This window comes from Austrofundulus limnaeus, unplaced genomic scaffold, assembly GCF_001266775.1.
Source record: "Austrofundulus limnaeus strain Quisiro unplaced genomic scaffold, Austrofundulus_limnaeus-1.0 Scaffold88, whole genome shotgun sequence".
In the NCBI taxonomy this organism is placed as follows: domain Eukaryota; kingdom Metazoa; phylum Chordata; class Actinopteri; order Cyprinodontiformes; family Rivulidae; genus Austrofundulus; species Austrofundulus limnaeus.
Window position 1 is genome coordinate 588,892 of NW_013952490.1, and position 5,604 is coordinate 594,495.

At 43.3% G+C, this 5,604-nt stretch overlaps 1 protein-coding gene across 1 annotated transcript in view; it reads left to right on the plus strand.

The window, feature by feature from the left end:
• The first annotated feature begins 77 nt into the window (after nt 1–77).
• Nucleotides 78–5,604, plus strand: part of LOC106520128 (rabphilin-3A) — a 26,429-nt gene continuing 20,902 nt past the window's right edge. Inside the window, exon 1 of the mRNA XM_014012075.1 lies at nt 78–420. The gene's annotated coding sequence lies outside the window, so the exon portion shown is untranslated. The remainder of the gene's footprint in view (nt 421–5,604) is intronic.

Genomic DNA, 5,604 nt, shown 5'->3' on the forward strand with positions numbered 1-5,604 from the left:
TAATAAAACCTCTCCTGCGCCAGAGTGGTGGGATAAATTTAGACCCATCCAAACTGGATCAGGTGCTGACTGCCCACTTCAGCATCACTGTTATCACTTCGGATCCAGGGGTTTCCTTCCCACGGAACCAAGGGCTTTCCAACCATTCTCCACGCAGGATCAAAGACCAGTTTTCCCACACGCATCGCGGCGATCCGCTGAGAGCCTGCAGCCACGCAGAAACTCCTCCGAGCCGAAAATATAATCAAACACAGCGCGATTTTATGTGCTGACAGGGACCATGCGCAGTGACTGAATGAATGACTAGGGGGTGGGGGGTGGGGGCACTAGAATCCGGGCTCCGCGCAGAAAACTAGTCTGCATCATTCCCTGACAGCACCCCGAGAGAGAGGAGAGAAGGAGGCAGGGCTGGACTCCCAGGTAGGCTCTGATCTCCTTCATAAGCCTTTCTAAACAGTGCATCTTCTCCCTGTCAAGCTGCCTTGAAGGTATTATTTGGTCTCCAGCTTGGACGCAGTGAACTGTCTCGTACCCAAGTTGAATGAAAGCAGCTTTTCATTCAGAGGACTGAGGCAGAGGGACTGTGGATCATCTGTGAAGACGGAGCATGATGGAATGAATTCTCTTAATGAGCAGGTTGTTGTTTGATTAGAGCCAACAAGCAAAAGAAAAGAGGGAGGGTTGGTGAGTGTGTGTGCATGAAGCTGCTGCTGCCTGTCATGTAAATGAACATTTGACTGAATTGCTATTTTTAGGAGAAACACGTCTCACTGGCAGCTTATTGGGAACCTATTTGTATGCTGACGTGATCGTGTAGTCCAAGTTTCTTCATGATGAATAGAAGAGGTGGAACATGGTGATGCTCCTCAGGAGTGTTCGGGGTCTGGCAGCACTCCACTGCTTCCTTCTTGCAGGTTTGATATCAGGAAGCAGACCTTGTCAGTTTTATTTATTGAGATTGTGTTGTTGCAGTCTCAGGGCGTTGCTGCAGGATTCTGTTTATTTATTTGTTTATTTATTTATTTATTTATTTGTCTGAATCAAATGTTGGGTTGGGGGTGGGTGGGGATAAAAAAAAGAATCAGTGAAGCATCAGAGACTTGATGTGGGCAGGGCAAGTCAGAACTCCAGCTGTGTCTCTCTTGGACAGGAGGTGATGCACACCCATTTACTTGTTGTGATGTTTGTCCACCCATACAGCATCGCACTCGGACGGGTCAGAGCAGACCAAAACAGACGAGAAGAAGAAGCTGCCTCTCGGTTCCACCGTCTCCAAACCACAGACCTGAAGCAGGAGTGAGATTAAACTGGGGGGGAGGGGAGGAAAAGACTGAATGAACACTGGGAGAGCTCTCTGCAGCTGCATCCCCTCACATGAGCAACCATAGTGTAGTGACTGGACGACACCCTTGTGCTTTTACCCCTCTGTTTTTGTTCTTATTGGTTTGTTTCGCTGGTTTTTTGTGCAGAGGAGGAAAGGAATGTCTGAGAGCTTTATGGAAATGTGAATGTTTGAGGGGAAACGTAAAAAAACAAAAAAAAAAAAAAACAATGGCTTCGCACACTAACTGCATTATTTAAAGCTGAAGGATGCAAGGCGACTGTACCTACAATCCCATGTTTTCAGCATGGCTTCCTTTCCTAATCATACTACATCCGCTGCAGCATGCAATGTGCAGTGTAGTGTAGTGTAGTGTAGGTACTATGAAATGTAGAACATGGATATGATGCACACACATACACACGCACACACACAGCGTTTAATCACTGCGCGCCGTCTTTTGATTTCCCCGTTACCATGGCCACACTAGTAAAGGTGCATGACTCTGTGTTCTTCTTTGATCTTCACGATCCACGTTTGGAGCTCTGAGCCCAAAATGTTACGTCTCGCTTTTTCATTTTTTTTTTAAAAATTATTAGTCCTACATTCGTCAAAGGAGATAAACGTCCGTTCTGCCATTTGTGGCCGAGCTTCGGAAGGGAGTGGCTTCATCCTCAAATTTTCATCAGGATCGATCCATGAGCCTCTCCAGAAACCGAGGTTTAGATCTGCCTAAGTGGCATTGCATGCTGGCAAAAAGACAGAAGCGATTATAGTGGCCTTTAAACAAAATCACCCCTTCTCTCTCCCTGGGGAGCTAAGAGTTAAATAACCAAACCAGAATTGGTCTAAACCCATGAACCCCAGCCTCTAACACCTTGCAAACATACCTCGGATTTCGAGCCAGATTATTTGCAAAGATGTTTATTTGCAAGACTTGTTTCGGACCAAAACAGTTTGTCAGCCAAGATCTGTTTGTTTGCCTTCGGCAGAACAAAAAGAATCAGCGACTGTGCCAGCAGAACAACAACAAAGCAGATCGCAATGCTAGATGGAGATTTGTTGTAATGTTTTTACATGCCATAAACCAAGTGATGCATCTCTGCGGACCAGCTGCAGGTTACTTCAAGTTAGTAGCTGCAGACCTGTCTTTACGGCCCCGATTTAAGGCCTCTGTCTGGTACTTGTTCCTCAGCGATAAGATGCCATCAAGGGAAGAAATTAAAGCACGACTGACCGATACATCAGCTGCCAGTTCTCCAAAGTCCCTCCTCTTACCTCTGGGGCATACAGGGATGAATCACCATCAGCCTTGCAAATATGAAACTGGCTGCAGGCTCTTGCTAGAGTGCAGTTAATTCACTGCTCCGTGCCCCCGAAGCTTTTTATAGACAGGCTGTGGTTCTAAAGAAAGGCTGAGACAAAAGTAGTCTGTGAAAGTGTATGAAGACGTCTGATTGATGTGTACATTTGGAGTTGTTTTAATGTTATACATCGTTGGACGTGTCCATTCCTGTGCGTACTGTGTCGATTTAAGAATGGGAAAATGCAGAACAGAGGCAGCCTTTTCTTTAGCAGCACGACGCCTTATTGATCACTGGTTGGTCTTTCCTGTTTACTCTCCAGCGAGGTAGGACCTGGAGCCGTGCCTGCCCACAGGATGTGTTGGTGTGTCTTTTAACCGTTAGTGCTCTCCCACATTTCAGAGGTGAACACGGTCCTGGCAGATGGCTCTACAGATGGTCCCTGTCAGCAGCGCTGCCGTGCCCGTGCAAACGTGGATGGTTTGTCAGTGTCGCAGACTTAAACGTCTAACAACATCCACTCTGTTGCTCAAAACAGTGACTCTCAGTCTGTCTGAGTGTGTGCGTCCGTCCCCCCCCCTCACCTCCCCACCTCCAATCTGCTGTTTGGTACATAAGGCTCGCACTAATGCCTGAAAGAGCGAGAGTGAAAGACTGTGTGGTTGAGAGTTGTTAATAATTAAAAAATGCTGAGCAATGGGTTCTCTCTGCAGCAGCGCGCTGGATGTGGTGCATTGCTTTACAACCTTTGCTCGTGTCCAAGGCTCAGTCAGCATGGCAGCATCTCTCGGTTCTTATTGGAGGACGGGCGGAGCTTTGCCATGAGAGTGGGTTGCTCTGTCACCTCCCTTACTCTGAGTCACTGGTTCAAGCATTAGACACCAAGAACTAAATAATTTACAAAGGCCACGCTGCCGTCAGATTGTGATTACTGTAAGTGTGCAGTGCCAGGAATAATAATTACTGTATATAATGTTTGGCAATCAGTCATTGCGTATTTCGTTTGAGTAAATCTAAAAAAATCATTGATGCTTTTGGTTGATATAGTTTTTATCAAATAGTTTTTAATAGTTATTGCCTGCCATCATAAGGCACAGACAGACAAAAATGTTCACATGAAGGAATGTTAATGAAACTTGCAGAAACTTACCATTTGATGTACATCTATCACTAATTAACTTTTGAAGTAAACCCAATTTAAAATGGCTGCCACAGCCAGCTGACATTTGTAAACACAGAAAAGGCTACAACTTGGTGTGTTAATAGCTGAGATTTATCTGTTTATATTGTCTATAAATGTCATTTTCAAAGTTTGGTCAAACACCATTATTGCATATCACAAGATTAGCTCAGTTGAAATTTATTGTTAGTTGTAAAATATACAAACAATCAGTGTATTTGATTAGATTTTTTGTTTGTGTTTTATTTGTTATAAAAAACCACTATAAATTCATTATGAAATGTATCTCGCATTATTTGTAATTAAGTTAAATCAGCAAAGGTTTCGTTGCCAACAATTACGAGTCGATTGTTTACTTTCAAACTTTGACGAGCACAGTTCAGATGGTCTCGTTGGATGATGGATGATGAGTCAGTAAAAAAAATCCCTGGATGTCAACAGAATCAGAGGGAGAACAATGGAATCAAAGGTACCAGGTCCAATGTGAAAAGATAAAGTTCTTCTCTCCACTTCTGAAAAGAAATGATGACTTATAGCTGTAAGGATGAGATTTGCCAAAAGTAAAGTCAGACAGGAGCATGGCATGGCAGGAACAAGGCATTATCTGAAACTTAAAAGTAGAGAAATAGAGGTAAAATGAAAGGAATGCATCATTTTATGATATGATACATTTGGGTTTAAAAAATGCACTTATAATGGATTTCAATGAGTCAATCTTCCCACAAAGGAACACTAAAGGTAGTAAAGTGACTGAGTTTACAGGAGCAGATGATGCAATTCTGACATTTTAAAAAAATTAGAAAGCTTTTTAGGATATGTCAACACAAAAAAATGAATGTGTGGCTATTTTTTCCCTTCAAAGACCTTCCAAGGGTTAAATTATGCATAAAGTTTTACAGCAAGGTGTCCAATTAGCAAAGGAGGCCCAATGAAAGAGAAATTAAAGTGAAACAAATTGTTGGACTTTGCATTGATATCCAATTCTCATTAACCTGTTTTAGAAACACCCTCAGGGGATGATATGGGAACTGTTGCCCTAGAATTATCATTATTGTCAATACTGTTGCAAAAAGAATACGTGACCCCATGTTAAAAATAAAGAGACAATTGACACATTTGCTTTTTAAGGCAGCATTAATAGTTTTCTGGGGCGGCATGGTGGGGCAGTGGTTAGAGCTGTCACCACTCAGCCTGAGGGTTGAAGGACTGCCTTGCAACTTGGAGCCTGTCTGAGCGTTTACATGTTCTCCCCATGCAGGTGTGGGTTTTCTTCCTTCAACAAACCAAAATACATGCCAGGTTAACTGGTAACTCTGAATTGTCCCTGGTTGAAAGTGTTGAGTGGCTGTTTGTCTATATGTGACCCTGTTCATTTTATGATGAGATATGTGTTGTGATTGGTAAATACCAAGTTTTATGCTGCATGGAAATGCCAAAACATAAATTTGGGCTCTTTAAAATCCATTTATTGCATATACCCTTAGTCTATCATATGAATACAATAATTATCATATGTTTGGCAACACTGAGTGTCACCTACATGTGTAGCTCCTGCTTCTCTTCAACCCTGACACCATCAGGCCCAGACAGCTCCTAGTTAACCTGCTCTGCACCAGCACCTCCCTTCACCAACAATCCCTGCTTCCTGTCTGCAGCCAGTTTGAATCATGGAGCAGAAAGAGCTTATAGAAACCTCTCTGATTTGCATGACTGATGGTCTTTTTTAAGGCCTGTCCCTCTCTGGTGATAAAGGCTTCTTGAGGGGTGTGTGTGTGTGTGTGTGTGTGTGTGTGTGTGTG